Consider the following 20,387-nt stretch of genomic DNA (forward strand, 5'->3'; position numbering starts at 1 on the left):
CCATAATGGAGGTGCTTATTATTAGTTTAGGATCGGTACATCCCTAGTACTTATGATGCTAGATGTCAATACAAACTCTGCTATGGTACACAATTAGGAAAGCAACCAAAATGTAGGAAAACATACTTGATGTCTCTTTATTCGTTAAACAGAAATTTGTTTTAATAACAATCCTCATGACTTCACACAGAACTTCAGTAAATCCTCCAAGGTTTACTTTCACTCTAAAGGTGTGTTTCGTTATCCATCTCACTTTCTAACTTTTAGTATGAGTGATGGTGAAGGAGAAAAATGTGAGTATGACCATATAACCGTAAATTAAACCAACTGCTAAGTATCTGTATTATAGCAACAAAAGTCCAGGCTCCTCAGTATAATACAATGGTACCTCAACTTACGAGTAATTTCAAGCGGTCAGACCTCAGCGCTGTCAGTCTCTCAAAAGCATAATTTTGTTTCCCCAAAACAACATCTATACAGCAGACGTTAATCCATGAAAATAAAGAGAAGCTGCCAAAAAGTCTGCCTTACGTGTTTCAATTTGTTCTGTTCTCCAGACTCTACAAACTTGACGAGCAAGCAATGACTAGGTCTTAGCAGACATACATGTCAGTTGCTGTCAACTCTGACCTTGTCAGTCTGTCACTCAAAGAGGTCAGTGTGCAACATAAACAATGATTTCATATTTTGTTATTGTCACAATATGTTTATTTCTCACTTAAAAAAACAATACCATAGACCAAACTGACAGTTGACTATGGGCAAAATCTAACAAATCAGATTGGACTATGAAAATTCTTAGTTGAAGTAAAATCTGACTTTTTGTAAGTTTCACTATACCAATTTCTCACTGTCACCAGCCATCAAAGGGTATTTTCATTTATTTATTCTAATCTTACAAATCATTATTACAGCACTTTTTCTAAGTTTTACTTTACAAGTTTCTCACTGTGACTAGCCATTAAAGGGTATTTTCATTTATTTTAATCTTACAAAGCATTATTACAGCAGTTAGCATTTTTCACATAAGAATGTGAAGAAAAGTTCATTAAAAGTTTGCCTGTACAGTTTATAGAGGTTTTATGATGACAGTCACAATGTTAATAAAGGTTTTATGATGACAACAGTAAGCTTCCACTGCAGTTCAACAAGGTGTGAGACACATCCTTTATATTCATTCAAACATTGACTATCAAATCCACCTATTTTCAGAAATTTGATCCCAGGTGACAAGGAAGCCTTTAAACTGCCCAGTTTTTTTGTTACCATTGAGCTGCAGCCAAGGTCCCTCAATTCAACTTGGGTTTCTCCGACTCAGCAGGTGTAAGGGAACAGGCCCCCGCTATAACAAGCCACACACAGCCAACAAGTGTTTGATGCAGCTTGCTAGGAAACTGACCAAACAAACTGTATTAATAGCTCGCACTGAAACCATGACGCCGGAATCTGATGCTTGATTTGAAAGAGGGTAGGGGAGAACCCTGCAATAAGAAAATAGTAAGGGTGGAGGGTGGAGAATTAAAGCTGGCTAATGGTCAACAGAGGGATCTGAAGGTCCTGTTAATGTGGGTTATGAACTTAAAAGCTCTAGGCGGCAACTGGGTGAGTACAAGTATTGATGTAAGCAAGTGAGCCTGAGATTTGGACAATGGAACAAATGAAATCCTACACTCACAACTGCATAACTTGTGGGGTGTAAAAGCTAAATTCATGCCATTCTACCACTATGTGCAGGATAATGAAGAAAGGTCACTAGGTACTTTTCTAAAAATATACATATATAAAGTTAAAACACCAATGATTGTCACACACAAAGTGTAGTGAAATTAACCTCTGCATTTGACCCATCCCCTTCCTTGTTCCTCTTGAAGTCAGGACTTACCGATCTTAGGGCGGACACTCTAACCACAAGGCCACTGAACAGGTGTATAACATAACATAACAGTAGGGATGGGTGATAAAGCCTCAAATCTATGTGACGATATAAATGCAGCCTCTTGCAATGACGATATATTATTTGGCATGAAATGATGATAGAGCCATTTCAAAATTGGGTGCTAATTTAGTTGTACACAAATATGGTAACAAGTTGCGTCATTTTCAGTTGTATTATTTTCTCAAAACTATTATTAACCTACTAGATAATCTATTGTTAGTATCAATTTACTTTCTATTGTAATATGGTTCGAGCTACACTTCTGTTAAAATGTATTAAGCACTTATTATTCGTTGTTTTCACATTTTACATTAGTTTTGGGCGATAAAACAAATTTGGGTATCAACACAATACCAAGTAGTTACTTACAGGGGCTGAATTGATCATGCCAATGTTCATACTTAAAATGTTCAGGACCATTAATTAATTCCATTTATTTTATGTACTGTAATCCAACAAAAAAATAGATATGATAGGTTATCTTTTATTTAACCCACAATGGGAAAATGACAGTGCAGGTTTTTTTTTACATACAGTAAAATAAGTAAAACGTAATGACAAACAGAACATTTGCAATAAAAACTACATATTGCGCAATGAATGTATAGATAAGAGATAAAATAAAATAAAAAACACTAACAAGAAAAAAGATCACAGTAATCACATAAGTGCGTTGTAAAAAGTATTCTGGCTGTGGGTAAAAGGACTTGCAATAGCGCTCCTTGCACTATGGTTATAACAGTCTTATTCCCTATTATATACAACATTTATAACAAAGTCAACAGTAGGGCTGGGCGATCTGGGAAAAGAAATGATGACAATTATTTTTTTCATATCATCTCCGATCTCGATTAATATCACAATGTTTTTATCCAATTTTTTTATTAAAGTCGGATTGTCCTGTGCAGAAATATATTGAGTACCTTTGCATCCCTACTGTTAAATACTGCAGTATCTTGTAACAGACATTTCAACCATGTATGATCGAGGTAATATATACTAATAGCAGACAACCGGCATTTTGTTTATATATTTCATTGTGTTTACGAGAGGTGCAACAGTACAGGTAACCCACGCTACGGTCCATACCTGGGTTTTAGAGCCAAGGTTTTGCTTCTTTTTTGGTTCATTTTGTGTGAGTAAAGGCCACTTTTTTTCCTCTCAAAGTTGTTCTGTTATTTTGCTTGTCATCACCAACTTCATTCTGCAGTAAACAAAGTATCAGTAGTGTACTGAATACTAACTATAACACTTTTATTTCAAATTAACATTTACTAAACATCACTTTCAAATGGTAAATTGTTATTTGTACTCTTTAATTACTTGTATAAATCAGTGCTTTGGCAAAAGTGGTGACCTAGATTATGTTTTTTAACAACTCAAATACTGTAACATACATTGAATAAAATTACACTAAAGTGCGGTTTGAATTTCAGGGAATGTACTATAATGCATACCAACACATAAAACAAGTTTAATGATTATTTCAGGAACAAAATGTCTGCAGAATTTTTCAGTACATGTTTTATCAGAGGAGTTGAATCTTTGCAGATACATAAACACAAAGTCTAAAATAGAAATATGTAGATACAAAAATGTAATTTTCTGATTAAATTAGTGGGTGACTAATAAAGACTCATGTGAGTGCCTGCAAGCCCGCATTCAGAAGAGGACTACTCGTAAACTGCAGCAGATAATGAAACTAAAGCCGCTGCTGTTGTTTCAACTTCTACGGGGAATCTACGCTAGTGTTGGTCACAGTTCTTTATTCTACTTTTATAGGCTTAACTTCCAGTTGTTTAAGGGGAACAGGCACAATGCTGATTGAACATAAATTACGTCGGGACAAGACTGACTTTTGCGCAGTGGAATGGGAGGTCACGGACATAAACACTTTCACACAAACTGCCGCAAACGTACAAAAACAAACACACGGTCAATAAAGGCAGATTGTTCCGTGTAGGATTATACCCATCATCATTGCTTCCCTACTGTATACTACTGCGGTAACTCCTTACAGACATTTACGCCATGTTTGATCAAAGAAATATGCTAACAACTGATCGCCGTGATCGAACTCAAATTAATTGCGATCAACAATCACAATCATATAATCGCCCATCCCTAGTCAGTACTGCAAAATAACTAAACAAAACAAAAACTACTATTACTATTTTTTTTGAGTTTGTAAACACTAACAAAAACCACAAAAAACGTTTTTCTTATAATCAAAAATTATCGGTCGAGTCATTGTAGTCATTGGCACTGACCATATAAATCAACAATACTTGATATCGTTGTCCACCCCTGTTTACATTCAAGAGCTCTAGATTAGCAGTTAGCTATGCTTTTCCTTACTCTGGGTCCGCCAGCAATAATGATACTATAATTCGTGATTTAGAAGATATACTCCTTGCTGGACTACATTGCGTTGAGGATGACTTTGTTCGCTTGTCAGGAGGGTTGTACGATATTGACGATATACCACATATTTGATATAAATTTGGCCAACGATTGAGCTTTTAATAGTATCTATATATCGTGATAATGGGTTGGGTTGGGTTATACTTATATAGCGCTTTTCTGTCTTCAAGGTACTCAAAAGCGCTTTGACATAGGGCTTGGCGATATTGCCTTTTTTTAATACCGCAATATTTTTAGGCCACATCGCGATATACGATATATTTCTCGGTATTTTGCCTTAGCCTTGAATGAACACTTGATGCATATAATCACAGCAGTATGGTGATTCTATGCGTATACATTAAAACATTCTTGTTCATACTGCATTAATATATGCTTATTTTAAACGTTCATGCAGAGAAGGAAATCACAACTAAGTCAATTTACCAAAACTGTATTTATTAAAGTTATTAGCAGGTGACTTTTCAAATGATGCTACATATTAGCAGTAATGCTACTTTTGGTAGCAACGCTTGTGCCCCACACATGACAAATTAAAGTTGTCTTTTCGACGTATTCCCACTTGAAGCCGAACCACCGCCAGACGATGGGCCCCGTGCTGTTTTTCTTGGGAATTAAGTCTTCCTTCATTTGTTACCAGATTCGCACCTTCTTTCTCTCGCAACAACCCGCTAGCATCACAGCTAAAGTTAGCCACGCCACTACTTCTCTGGTGGGCGAGGGCGTGTACGTATGTGACGTATAACGTGACAGTGTGTGACATATGTAAGTTTGTGCGCCTGCTTGTCTGTGAGAAGGAGACACGGGAAAGAGTGAGGAGAGCCTGTTGATTAATGCCCGCAGCTAAAAACAACTGTGTGAGAACGTCTACTCAAATATTACGATATAGTCATTTCCTATATCGCGCAGAGACAAACTCGTGATTTATATCGTATATCGATATATCGCCCAGCCCTACTTTGACACTATTTCCACATTCACCCATTCACACACAAATGGCAGGTGCTACCATGCAAGGCCCTAAACATGACCCATCAGGAGCAAGGGTGAAGTGTCTTGTTCAAAGACACAACACACGTGAAGCTGGGGATCGAACCAGGAACCCTCAAATTGCTGGCACGGCCACTCTCCCAACCATGCCACGCCGTCCCCGATAATGCCTCTTGATGACACATTCTAGCTGACAGCGATAAGCAAACAAACAACGCAATGAAGCATTTTTGCTCGCGCCTACCGTCCTTCCACAGTACAAAGCCACTTCTAAGTCAGGAAACAAAGTGACCGTATCGATACAGAAATTGTCAGTAATGATAACAATAAGTATAGTATTATGTCAATACCACAGTGATTACATTGGTGCTATTGGTTATCAAAAAATATTTTGTTGTTTTTGTTATCGTTTACAAAATCAGGAAATAAGTCCCTACACACAGGGGTTGCCATTACAGGAAAAAAAACTATTACTTGATAAAGATATCAAGTATTAGAACGGGGTTAACTAAACAACACCAAATGAGAGCAAGCAGGAGCAGGCCTGTTTGCTAAGATAGCTAGCTTCAAACAACTGAAGTAATAAGTGCATAGTAAAGTTTAAGAAGTGTAGATGGCAGTGCGTTACAGCGGAAAGTGCGCAGATATCAACAGGAAATTAACAAGTAAATTAATAAGAGTCCAGTCAGAGAATAATGTAACAGCTGGTAACTGTTGAAGTGTCAGCATTGTCACAGCCAGAAGTAGTGCATGTCACACCAAGAGGGCGGACCGATTCATAAATTGGTGGCGTCAACATCAACGGTAATATTAGAATGTGGTGATATAAGGCCAAATATTATTTTGCGATACTAGAGTGATAAGGTCAATATTTTATAAATTTCTTGAAATATGTTTTTGTTATTGTTCATGTTTACCAATTCAGGAAATAATTCAGTGGACACAGGACGACTTTGAGTGCAAAAAGAATTTTAGTGCTTGACAGATATAATTTTTGGGATTTTGTTTGGGTATTCTGTACCACTGACCTTATTTTGACCAAACAATTGTATTTAATTAAAGGAAAAAAGTAACTACCAATAGTTTAAATAATGTATCGATATGGTTAAACTTCCAATAGCACTCACAATAAATACATTAAAAATATACAATTACTACATGTGATTGGTTTCGTCATTGGCCGATCTTAAACATCTATGATCGGCAGGGGCGCCGAAAGGGGGTGGGGGTGGGTGGGGTGGGGTGGGGGGGTAAAGGAGACGGATTCTAGGGGCCCATGATGGAGGGGGGCCCAGAGAGGCCCCTAATGATGATGAAATTATATGAAATCATGTGTTGGGGGCCCTGTAAAGATTATTTTCATGGGGCCCAAAATCCCTTGCGGCGCCCCTGATGATCGGTATCGGCAGCATAAATCCCTGGTCAGATTATCCTTAATTTACATGTTTAAAATATCATTGTTACACCGCCATCCTGTGTTTTTGTCTGATTATAATTGTGATCGAAAAGTTTATCACTTAGGATTTTGACATTTTTAAGTATCAATATCAGCATTGGTATGACCCTTATCCAAACAACAGAAGAATAAGTGCTTATTGCAATTTAACAGAAGTGTAGATAGATCCATATTACAACAGAAAGTAACCAGCTATAAACAGTAAATTAGCAGGTAGATTAGTAATAGTTCTGAGAAAATAATACAACTGAAAATGATGCAATATAATACTGCATATGACATTAAATTCATGTGTATCCTTTGTAATCAGTTTTGAAATTATTTTATTATCATTTAAATACAAAATTATATATTGTGATGTGTATTGTTATGACAAGAGGCTGCAATACATACATATCGAGATTTTGCCTGTAGGCCATATTGAGCATCCCTCTTCATGTCGCTGACACATTTGCAAATTTGCAGGACACAGCTGGAATGTCATCAACATGCATTATTACAATATGACGATAGTATTAAAATCTCTTATCATTGCTCAAAGTAAAAGAATATAAATGAAAGCATATGTTTTAAAATGTTGTATGCATGAATAAGAATACCAATTGATCACATATTTTACATCCTTCCATCCATTTTCTGCCGCTAATTCCCTTTGGGGTTGCGGTGGGCGCTGGAGCCTATCTCAGCTACAATCGGGCAGAAGCCAGCGTACACCATGGACAAGTCGCCACCTCATTGCCGGGCCAACGCAGATGGACAGACAACATTCCCACTCACATTCACACAAGTTAATGTTGCCAATCAACCTATCCCCAGGTTCATGTCTTTGGATGTGGGAGGAAGCTGGAGTACCCGGAGGGAACCCATGCGGTCACGGGCAGAACATGCAAACTCCACACAGAAAGATCCCGAGCACAGAATCGAACCCAGGACCTTCGTATTGTGCGGCAAATGCACTAACCACCGTGCTGCCCACATATTTTGCAAATGTTGTCAAATATCTGTAAAAAAAATTAAAATTCAAGTGTCTGTCAGCTAACAATACGGTGATGTCTCAGCATGTAACAACTATGATGTAATTGATCAAATCACAGCAAATACTACATAGTATTCCCTGCTTTCAATAATGATTTTTAAGTTAGTCAAACTGTGCCAAAAACATGACCTACATTCTTAATGGAAGTGTTGACATGCCTATGGATACATATTGGCGTATTTAGCATCTGAAGTATTACTTCCATAACGTAAATGACCGCCATAACCACAACACCAGGGGGAGCTCCACAAACAAAGATCTTAACTTATTCTCCTTCTATGCCACATTAATATGGAATGCACTCCCAACAGGTTTAGTGCATCTCTATCCTCCTTCAAAACCGCACTAAAAGAACACCTCCAGGCAACTTCAACCCTAAACTAACACCCTCCCGCCTCCACATCCCACCATTCCCGGATTGTAAATAATCAAATGTATATACTTGTTCTTATTCTTTCTGAGCTCACTATGTTCTCTGCTCCATGTACATATCCTACCAAGTCAGACCTACACTGTTTTAATGTCCATTTCTCAGATGATATAATTGTTGACGACTGAAATGCTGATATCAACCAAACCTAACCCCCTTCACATTCCACCCTCCGGATTGTAAATAACATAAAGCAGGGGTCACCAACCTTTTTGAAACCAAGAGCTACTTCTTGGGTACTGATTAATGCGAAGGGCTATCAGTTTGATACACACTTAAATAAATTGGCAGAAATAGCCAATTTGCTCAATTTACCTTTAATAAATAAATCTATATATATACAAAAAAAAGGTTATTTCTGTCTGTCATTCCGTCGTACATTTTTTTTTCTTATACGGAAGGTTTTTTGTAGAAAATAAATGATGAAAAAAACACTTAATTGAACGGTTTAAAAGAAGATAAAACACGAAAAAAATTAGAATTAAATTTTGAAATATAGTTTATCTTCAATTTCGACTCTTTAAAACTCAACCGAAAAAAATGAAGAGAAAATTAAAAAAATAATTTATGGAACATCATTAGTAATTTTTCCTGATTAATATTAATTTTAGATTTTTGATGACATGTTAAATAGGTTAAAATCCAATCTGTATAATATAAAACAAATTGGACCAAGCTATATTTCTAACAAAGACAAATCATTATTTCTTCTAGATTTTCCAGAACAAAAATTTTAAAAGAAATTCAAAAGACTTTGAAATAAAATTAAAATTTGATTCTACAGATTTTCTAGATTTGCCAGAATATTTTTTGGGAATTTTAATCATAATAAGTTTGAAGCAATATTTGACAAATATTATTCGTCGAAAAAACAGAAGCTAAAATGAAGAATTAAATTGATAAATAAATAAATAAATGGGTTGTACTTGTATAGCGCTTTTCTACCTTCAAGGTACTCAAAGCGCTTTGACACTACTTCCACATTTACCCATATTAAAATGTATTTATTATTCTTTACAATAAATAAATGAATAAATACTTGAACATTGATTTAAATTGTCAGGAAAGAAGAGGAAGAAATTTAAAAAGTAAAAAGGTATATGTGTTTAAAAATCCTAAAATCATTTTTAAGGCTGTATTTTTTCTCTAAAATTGTCTTCCTGAAAGTTACAAGAAGCAAAGTAAAAAAAAAAGAATTTATTTAAACAAATGAAGACCAAGTCTTTAAAATATTTTCTGTGATTTTCAAATTCTATTTGAGTTTTGTCTCTCTTAAAATTAAAAATGTCGAAAAAAGCGAGACCAGTTTGCTAGTAAATAAATACAATTTATAAAATAGAGGCAGCTCACTGGTAAGTGCTGCTATTTGAACTATTTTTAGAACAGGCCAGCGGGCTACTCATCTGGTCCTTACGGGCTACCTGGTGCCCGTGGGCACCACGTTGGTGACACCTGATGTAAAGGATTCAATGTATATTCCGTGATGATTAACTTGTGTGATGACTGTATTATGCTGATAGTATATATTAATACCGTGTATTGATTAACGTCAACCCCGACTTAAAAAAGTTCCATCTAGGGCTGGGCGATATGGCCTTTTTTTAATATTGCGATATTTTTAGGCCATATAGCCATGTACGATATATATCTCGGCATTTTGCCTTAGCCTTAAATGAACACTTGATATATAATCACAGCAGTATGATGATTTTATGTGTCTACATTAAAACATTCTTGTTCATACTGCATTAATATATGCTCATTTTAAACTTTCATGCAGAGAAGGAAATCCCAATTGAGTCAATTTACCAAAACTGTATTTATTAAAGTTATTAGAAGGTGACTTTTCAAATGATGCTACATATTAGCAGTAATGCTACTTTTGGTAGCAACGCTTGTGCCCCACACGTGACAAATTAAAGTTGTCTATTCGACATATTCCCACTTGAAGCCGAACCACCGACAGACGATGGGCCCCGTGCTGTTTTTCTTGGGAATTAATTCTTCCTTCATTTGTTACCATATTCGCACCTTCTTTCTCTCGTATTACCGCTTGACTGGGATGAGAATCAGCACCTCCGAGTCCGCTAACATCACAGCTAATGTTAGCCACGCTGCTACCTCTCTGCTGGGCGAGGGCGTATACGTATGTGACGTATGACGTGACATTATGTGACGTATGCAAGTTTGTGCGCTTGCTGTCTGTGAGAAGGAGACACAAAGAGTGGGAAGAGCCTGTTGTGTAATGCCCGCAGCTAAAAACAACTGCGTGAGAACGTATACTCGAATATTATAACAGTCATTTTCTATATCGCACAGAGACAAACCCGCGATACATCGCGTATATCAATATATCGCCCAGCCTGAGTCCCATACATCCATTTCCTACCGCTTATTCCCTTAGGTTGCTGGGGGCGCTGGAGCCTATCTCAGCTACTATCTGGTGGAAGGCAGTGTACACCCTGGACAGGTCGCCACCTCATCACAGGGCCAACACAGAGAGAAAGAAAACATTCACACTCATATTCACCCACTAGGGCCAATTTAGAGTTGCCAATCAACTTATCCCCAGGTGCATGTCTTTGGAGGTGGGAGGAAGCCAGAGTACCCAGAGGGAACCCACGCAGTCACGGAGAGGACATGCAAACGCCACACAGAAAGATCCCGAGCACAGGATCTAACCTAGGACCTTCGTATTGTGCGCCAGATTCACCAATCCCTCTTCCACCGTGCTGCCCACATATTTTGCAAGTGTAGTCAAATATCTGTAAAAAAAATTCAAATTCAAAGTGTCTGTCTGCTAACAATAAGAAAACATGGTGATGTCTCAGCATGCAACAATTATGATGTAATTGATAAAAATACAGCAAATGCTACGCAGTATTCCCTGCGTTCAATAATGATTTTTAGGTCAGTCAAACTGTGCCAAAAACATGACCTACATTCTTAATGGAAGTGTTGACATGCTTATGGTTACATATTGGCGGGGTCAGCATCTGAAGTATTACTTCCATAATGTAAATGACGGCCACAAACCACGTTAAACCCAGATTCCGATTTAACAAAGGTCTTAACTCATTCTCCTATGCCACATCAACATGGAATGCACTCCCAACAGGTGTAAAAGAAAGTGTATCTCTACCCTCCTTCAAAACCGCACTAAAAGACCACCTCCAGGCAACTACAACACTAGACTAACCCCCTCCCCCCACCACATCCCACCTCCCAGGATTGTAATTAATCAAATGTAAATAATGAAATATATATACTTGTTCTTATGCTTTCTGAGCTAACTATATTCACTGCTCGCTGTACATATCCTACAAAGTCAGACCTCCACTGTTTCAATGTCCATTTCTCAGATGATATAATTGTTGACGACTGAAGTGCTGATATCAACCAAACCTAACCCCCTCCATACCCCACCTCCCGGATTGTAAATAATGAAAATGATTCAATATACAAACCCTGTTTCCATATGACTTGGGAAATTGTGTTAGATGTAAACATAAACGGAATACAATGATTTGCAAATCATTTTCAACCTATATTCAGTTGAAAATGCTACAAAGACAACATATTTGATATTCAAACTGATAAACTTTTTTTTTTGCAAATAATCATTAACTTTAGAATTTGATGCCAGCAACACGTGACAAAGAAGTTGGGAAAGGTGGCATTAAATACTGATAAAGTTGAGGAATGCTCATCAAACACTTACTTGGAACATCCCACAGGTGTGCAGGTTAATTGGGAAGAGGTGGGTGCCATGATTGGGTATAAAAACAGCTTACCAAAAATTGCTCAGTCTTTCACAAGAAAGGATGGGGCGACATACTGTACACCCCTTTGTCCACAACTGCGTGAGCAAATAGTCACAGTTTAAGAACAACGTTTCTCAAAGTGCAATTGCAAGAAATTTTGGGATTTCAACATCTATGGTCCATAGTATCATCAAAAGGTTCAGAGAATTTGGAGAAATCACTCCACGTAAGCGGCATGGCCGGAAACCAACATTGAATGACCGTGACCTTCGATCCCTCAGATGGCACTGTATCAAAAACTGACATCAATCTCGAAAGGATATCACCACATGGGCTCAGGAACACTTCAGAAAACCACTGTCACTAAATACAGTTGGTCGCTACATCTGTAAGTGCAAGTCAAAGCTCTACTATGCAAAGCGAAAGCCATTTATCAACAATATCCATAAACGCCTCTGGCTTCTCTGGGCCCGAGATAATCTAAGATGGACTGATGCAAAGTGGAAAAGTGTTCTGTGGTCTGACGAGTCCACATTTCAAATTGTTTTTGGAAATATTCGACATCGTGTCATCGGGACCAAAGGGGAAGCGAACCATTCAGACTGTTATTAACGCAAAGTTCAAAAGCCAGCATCTGTGATGGTATGGGGGTGCATTAGTGCCCAAGACATGGGTAACTTACACATCTGTGAAGGCACCATTAACGCTGAAAGGTACATAGAACTTTTGGAACAACATATTCTGCCATCTAAGCGCCGTCTTTTTCATGGATGCCCCTGCTTATTTCAGCAAGACAATGCTAAGCTACATTCAGCACGTGTTACAACAGCGTGGTTTCGTAAAAAGAGAGTGCGGGTATTTTCCTGGCCCGCCTGCATTCCAGACCTGTCTCCCATCGAAAATGTGTGGCATATTATGAAACTTAAAATACAACAGCGGAGACCCCCAACTGTTGAACGACTGAAGCTCTACATAAAACAAAAATGGGAAAGAATTCCACTTTCAAAGCTTCAATAATTAGTTTCCTCAGTTCCCAATCATTTATTGCACGTTGTTAAAAGAAAAGGTGATGTAACACAGTGGTGAACATGCCCTTTCCCAACTACTTTGGCACGTGTTGCAGCAATGAAATTCTAAGTTAATTATTTGCAAAAAATAAAAATAAAGTTTATGAGTTTGAACATCAAATATCTTGTCTTTGTAGTGCATTCAATTGAATATGGGTAGAAAATAATTTGCAAATCATTGTATTCTGTTTATATTTACATCTAACACAATTTCCCAACTCATATGGAAACTGGGTTTGTATATAATAATAATAATGGATTAGATTTATATCGCGCTTCTCTATTGTTATATACTCAAAGCGCTCACAGAGAAGTGGGAACCCATCATTCATTCACACCTGGTGGTGGTAAGCTACATCTGTAACCACAGCTGCCCTGGGGTAGACTGACGGAAGCGTGGCTGCCAGTTTGCGCCTACGGCCCCTCCGACCACCACCAATCATTCATTCATCATTCATTCACCAGTGTGAGCGGCACCGGGGGCAAAGGGTGAAGTGTCCTGCCCAAGGACACAACGGCAGCGACTTTGATGTCCATAGGTGGGACGCGAACCTGCAACCCTCAGGTTTCTGGCACGGCCACTCTACCCACTACGCCATACTCTGATGATTAACTTGAGTGATTACTGTATTATGCTGATAGTATATATTAATACCATGAATTGATTAGCGTGGACCCCGACTTAAACAAGTTCCATCCATCCATTTTCTACCGCTTATTCCCTTAGGTCGGCTGGGGCGTTGGAGCTTATCTGAGCTACAATCGGGCGGAAGGCGGCGTATAATCTGGACAGGTCGGCACCTCGTCACAGGGCCAACACAGAAAGAAAGACAACATTCACACTCACATTCAGAAACTAGGGGCAATTTATTGTAGCCAATCAACCTATCCCCTGGTGCATGTCTTTGGAGGTGGGAGGAAACCGGAGTACCCGGAGGGAACCAACACAGTCACAGGGAGGACAGGCAAACTCCACACAGAAAGGAGGCACGTGCACTAACCCCTGTGCCATCGTGCTACTTAAACAAGTTGAAAAACTTATTCAGGTGTTGCCATTTAGTGGTCAATTGTACGGAATATGTACTGTACTGTGCAATCTACTAATAAAAGTCTCAATCAATCAAAGTATCAATACCAAACATATCTGTGTTCAAGCTATATATTCTAAATTTAAAGGCCTACTGAAACCCACTACTACCGACCACGCAGTCTGATAGCAACACATGCCTATACGGCCGGTTTAGTTTACTAAATTGCAATTTAAAATTTCCCGCGGAGTTTTTTTGATGAAAACGTCGCAGAATGATGACGCGTTGGCGTGACGTCCCGGACTGTAAGGACATATTAGCGTAGCACCATTTGTGGCTAAAAGTCGTCTTTTTTCATCGCGCAATTAAACAGTATTCTGGACATCTTTGTTGCTGAATCTTTTGCAATTTGTTCAATTAATAATGGAGAAGTCAAAGTAGAAAGATGGAGTTGGGAAGCTCTAGCCTTTAGCCACACAAACACATAGTGATTCCTTGTTTAAAAATTCCCGGAGTTGAAGCTTTACTATGGATCAGGGCGGTCAAGCGAACATGGATAACGACTACTTGTCAACCGGCAGGATTCGGTGAGAAAATTGTGGTAAAAAGTCGCCTCTTACCGGATATCAGCTGAGCTTGCGCCATCCATGCAGCTTCCGTCGACTTACCTCAGAGACTGGCGTCAAAACACCGGTGGACAAACCTCTCCGACTATCAGGTACCATTTAATCTCACTAAAACACTAGCAACACAATATAAATATAAGGGATTTCCCAGAATTATCCTAGTAAATGTGTAAAAACATCTGAATCTGTCCCAATGCAATCGGCTTTTTTTTTTTAAACTTTATTATTTTAATTTTTTTTTCTAGTCCTTCGCTATCAATATCATCATCCACGAATCTTTCATTCATCCTCGCTCAAATTAATGGGGAAATTGTCGTTTTCTCGGTCCGAATAGCTCTTGCTACTGGAGGCTCCAATTAAAAACAATGTGAGGACGTGAAGAGCCCTCACCCTTGAGACGTCATAGTCTGCGAATTCCGGTACAGGCAAGGCTTTTTTATCAGCACCAAAAGTTGCGAACTTTATCGTCGATGTTCTCTACTAAAGCCTTTCAGCAAAAATATGGCAATATCGCGAAATTATCAAGTATGACACATAGAATGGACCTGCTATCCCTGTTTAAATAAGAAAATCTCATTTCAGTAGGCCTTTAAACTTGCAGGGACAAAAAAATGAACACTAAAAGATGGATTTCTGTTAATAAGTTGCTGGTTGAGTTTTGTCTTTTTTTTAGCCTCCCATCAATTTTAGGCACTCTTAGCCCCGCCTTTTACCGTAACACGGGCCGCAGGTCGCTCCCTCCATTGGCTTATCAGCACGTCAATCAAGCGCTTCTAAAGCAATCAAAGCTTCCGAAGCTGTCACTCGGCTCTCCTAGCAGAAGCTGATTGGCTAAAAACCCCGAAATCAACTTTTTGTATCCACGAAAAAAAAATAATAATGGCTAACTGCTGTGGCTAACAACAGGCCAAAAGCACACTCGGCGTGGCTCATAACACCGTTTTTGACACTTTCTGACACCAAGACAGCGTTGAACAAACGCTGAATCGCACGTACCCGAGGAAATGTGGAGTGTTTTAGAGACTTAACGCGGCGTCAAAGTGAGCAAAGTTGTGGCAAAGACGATAGTTTGCTTGCACACTGACACTTGGTTGAGAGCGACTCGAAATGAAAGGTTGTAGCAGGCACAACAGTTGGAATACTCCCGCCGAAGAGCACTTTTTAGACACCAACACAGCACGAAAACCACAGACTTTAGCATAGTATAACTTCAAGGGCAAGGTCAGGTTGAAATGAAATGTTAATAAAGTGTTTACAAACTCACTCTTGCGCCCCTCTTTTTGTCTCTCTCTCCTCTCCTGGAATTTGACACTCCCCTCGACGTCGAGTTATCGCGAGATCTCGTGTCATTCTCGCGGTTGAGTTTTGACTGACCCACGCATCGGTGTTGTAAATGTACATTCGTTTTCGGAATCTACTTGTAAATTGTAAAATAATGCATACTTTATAAAAGAACCACATAGTACATTGATAAAAATATAACATTTAAATGTTAAATAACCCCGTCTACACTTATATAGATACATACTAGATAGAATGCATTGGCTTTTGATTGATTGATTGAAACTTTTATTAGTAGATTGCACAGTTCAGTACATATTCCGTACATGACCACTAAATGGCAGCACCCGAATAAGTTTTTCAACTTTTTTAAGTCGGGGTCCACGTTAATCAATTCAGTGATGTCCACCTTCAATGATTACCTCTCAAAATACCATCATTGACGTCACCACATGATCATTACTGGAGAAATACTATACAGGAACACATTTACATCCTACTGTGCAATGAAACCCATCAACAGTATACAAAGCGGGTTATTTTCTGGCGCATTTAAAAATAAATTATAACGCATCAGCAATTAAAAAATATACCGTCAAGTCTACCATGAATTGATTAACGTGCACCCCGACTTAAAGAAGTTCAAAAACTTATTCGGGTGTTACCATTTAGTGATCAATTGTACGGAATATGTACAGGTGCTGTTCATATCATTAGAATATCATGAAAAAGTTGATTTATTTCAGTAATTATATTCAGAACATGAAACTTACATATTATATCAATTCATTACACACATAGTGATATATTTGAAATGTTTATTTCTTTAAATTTTGATGATTAGTACTGACAATTACTGAAAATCCCAAATTCAGTATCACAGAAAATTAGAATATTAGTTACGACTAGTATCAACAAATATTTTTTAGAAATGTGGGCCAACTGAAAAGTATGAACATGGAAAGTTTCAGCATGTACGGCAATCAATACTTAGTTGCAGCTCCTTTTGCCTGAATTGCTGCAGCAATACGGAGTGGCATGGAGTCGACCAGTCTGTTGCACTCCTCAGGTGTTATGAGAGCCCAGATTGCTTTAATAGTGGCCTTCAGCTCTTCAGCATCTCGCATCTTCCGCTTCACAATACCCTATAGGTTTTCTATGGGGTTAAGGTCAGGTGAGTTTGCAGGCCAATCAAGAACAGGGATACCATGCTCCTTAAACCAGGTACTGGTAGATTTGGCACTGTGTGCAGGTGCCAAATCATGTTGGAAAATGAAATCTTCACCTCCATAAAATTGGTCCGCGGCAGGCAGCATAAAGTGTTCTAAAACTTCCTGGCAGACTGCTGCATTGACCCTAGACCTCAGGAAACACAGTGGACCAACACCAGCAGATGACATGGCACCCCAGACCATTACCGATTGTGGAAATTTGACAATCGGACTTCAGGCAACGTGGATTCTGTGCCTCTCATGTCTTCCTCCAGACTCTGGGACCTTGATTTCCAAAGGAGATACAAAATTTACTTTCATCTGAAAACATAACTTTGGACCACTCAGCAGCAGTCCAGTCCTTTTTGTCTTGAGCCCAGGCGAGACGCTTTTGACGTTGTCTCTTATTCAAGAGTGGCTTTACACAAGGAATGCGACAGCTGAAGCCCATATCTTGCATACGTCGGTGCGTGGTGGTTCTTGAAGCACTGACTCCAGCTGCAGTCCACTCTTTGTGGATCTCCCCCACATTTTTGATTCGGTTTTGTTTGACAATCCTCTCCAGGGCGCGGTTATCCCTCTTGCTTGTACACTTTTGTCTACCACATCTTTGTCTTCTCTTCGCCTCTCTATTAATGTGCTTGGACACAGAGCTCTGGGAACATTTAACCTCTTTGGCAATGACCTTTTGTGTCTTGCCCTCCTTCTTTAAAGTATCAAAGGTCATCTTTTGGACAGTTGTCAAGTCAGCAGTCTTCCCCATGATTGTGTGTCATACAGAATCAAAACGAGAGACCATTTAAAGGTTTTTCCAGGGGTTTTGAGTTAGTTAGCTAATTAGAGTGTGGCACCAGGTGTCTTCAATATCTGACCTTTTCATCATATTCTAATTTTCTGAGATGTTAAATTAAGGTTTTTCATTGGTTGTCAGCTATAATCATCTCCTTTTTGGCAAAAAACACTTGAAATGTATCAGTCTGTTTGGAATGAATGTATACATTCTACAAGTTTGACTTTCTAAATGGAATTAATGAACTTTTTCATGATATTCTAATAATATGACCAGCACCTGTACTGTACTGTGCAATCTACTAATACAAGTTTCAATCAATCAATTATCCGCTTAGCTTATGGAACTTCCGGTCAATAAAATGTGTTTCAAAGAATCAAAGTAGACAATTCTCAATTCAAGCGCATTTAAAAATAAATTATAACGCATCAGCAATTAAAACATATACCGTAAATATATCTGCTTGGCTTATGGAACTTCCGGTCAATAAAGTTTGATTCAAAGTAGACACTTCTCAAAGATATATTAACTGCCCTGACCACATGATGGCGACACATACACATGTAACAATGTGAATTAAAAAGCACAACACACTTTAACAACAAGAGTTTACAACTTTTAGTTGTAACAGAACAGATGCTGTCAGCCACTTGTGAACTGATTGGCTATCGCAACTGTCTATCAACTGTATGTGTTCTCAAATTCAGCCGGGGGGACCACGGGGCTCAAGTTGTCGACCTCCACGCGGTGAGCCCTGGAAACTAGGCCAACGACAACACCATGGAGCCGGGGGCCACGGGGCCTTTTTTCTGACTTTTTCCCACTTTTCCTCAATTTCCCTCCCACTTTCGCTGGTTCACTCCTGGGTGCCTTTTGGTCATTCCCGGGACCCAGCGGCTCGTGCAGCTCGAGCAGCCGAGTCCCGGGAATGACCAAGAGGCACCCAGGAGTGAACCAGCGAAAGTGGAAGACAAATTGAGGAAAAGTCTGAAAAAGTCCAAAATTGGTTAAAAATCATACCCAGAATGGAGTTCCACAAGTCCCCCAGCGAGCTGCACGAGCCGCCGGGTCCCGGGAATGACCAAAAGGCACCCAGGAGTGAACCAGCGAATGCCCCTGAGTGCGTGGCCGCCTAGGGGGCGCTATCCCGGACACATTTTCTGACATTTACAGCCTGGATAAAAATAAAAAAATTGAAATGAAAAATCATACCCAGAATGGAGTTCCACAAGCCCCGCCATGTGCCCTGGAAGCCGAACGGTCTCGTTGAGTATCCAATCACAGGACGCGTACAAGTCCATGTCACGTTCAATGAGAGGCCATCTAGAAGGCCTTACTGACAGCAACTCGTGATCTGATTGGCTATCGCAACTGTCTATCAACTGTATGTGTCAGTTCACTTAGAGTGCACGGACGCCAGCAATGTTGATTCTGAAGGCATCTGGCAGATTTGGTACAGCATGGCAACGTAGGCTAGCTGAATTCTGATTGGATACAAACTAAACCAAAAACAAAACAGCACTGAAAGGTGCATAATATGACATGAAGAGAATATGAATAATTATATATTTAGGGACAGCAAATAAAAAATATACTTTAATCTTTAATTATGATGATTTCTGTTTATGTTAGACCCGCAGAGAAGGCCTAGTAGAATGTTTAATTTCCATAAAAGTATTAAGTGCACTTTCATGGCTTGGGATAAAAAGTGATGCTTCTTTTCTTTTCTGACAAAATCCTTCTATCACGTCTGCACCAAAAAAAAAAGCTAAAGACCATAGAGACCCCCGATGGATCACTTGAGTAATGACCTTTTTTTCTCCCCCTGTCAATTTGCATCAGTGTGAATCAACTAAACCCTACAGCCAATTTCATAACACGGTCACATGGGCTACGCAAGGGCGGGTGTGATAGGATAGAGGACTTGTAATTGAAAAAAAAAAAAATCCTTGACTGAAAAGACGTGGACTTACCCGTGCCAGTGCGCCTGATAAGTGAATTATACCAGGTAAGTGTCGCAGATTGTTAGGCATGGATGGTTTGTTGTACCCTTCAAAGTTGTGTTGTCTTTTCAGTCCAATAAAAAAAAAAAAAAAACACCTTTGTCTCTGTGACGCTGCTGCTGCTGACTGTGACGTTTGCAGGAACTTTCCTCTTTTGATCTCATCCGCAAAGGCTGAAATGCACTAATAAAATTCACAAAACAGATGCAAAGAAAGGCAAAAAGAGAAGACAAAGATTAGGTCAACTGGCTTGCACGGTGAGTAAAACGCTGCCTTCGATTTACTGCACTTTAGAAAACATAATGTCCAATTAAGACTGCAAAGGCTTTTGGAGGATAAAAGCTA

At 39.0% G+C, this 20,387-nt stretch overlaps 1 protein-coding gene across 3 annotated transcripts in view; it reads right to left on the minus strand.

Moving 5' to 3' along the window:
• atf7a (activating transcription factor 7a) overlaps positions 1–16,109 on the minus strand; it is a 56,244-nt gene extending 40,135 nt beyond the window's left edge. For 2 of the 3 annotated variants that reach the window (XM_061903487.1, XM_061903486.1), the window contains exon 1: positions 16,022–16,109. The gene's annotated coding sequence lies outside the window, so the exon portion shown is untranslated. The remainder of the gene's footprint in view (positions 1–16,021) is intronic. The other variant, XM_061903488.1, reaches the window with a different exon arrangement.
• Between the last annotated feature and the right edge of the window lie 4,278 nt (positions 16,110–20,387).

The sequence above is a fragment of the Nerophis ophidion genome, linkage group LG06, assembly GCF_033978795.1.
Source record: "Nerophis ophidion isolate RoL-2023_Sa linkage group LG06, RoL_Noph_v1.0, whole genome shotgun sequence".
NCBI classification, from domain to species: domain Eukaryota; kingdom Metazoa; phylum Chordata; class Actinopteri; order Syngnathiformes; family Syngnathidae; genus Nerophis; species Nerophis ophidion.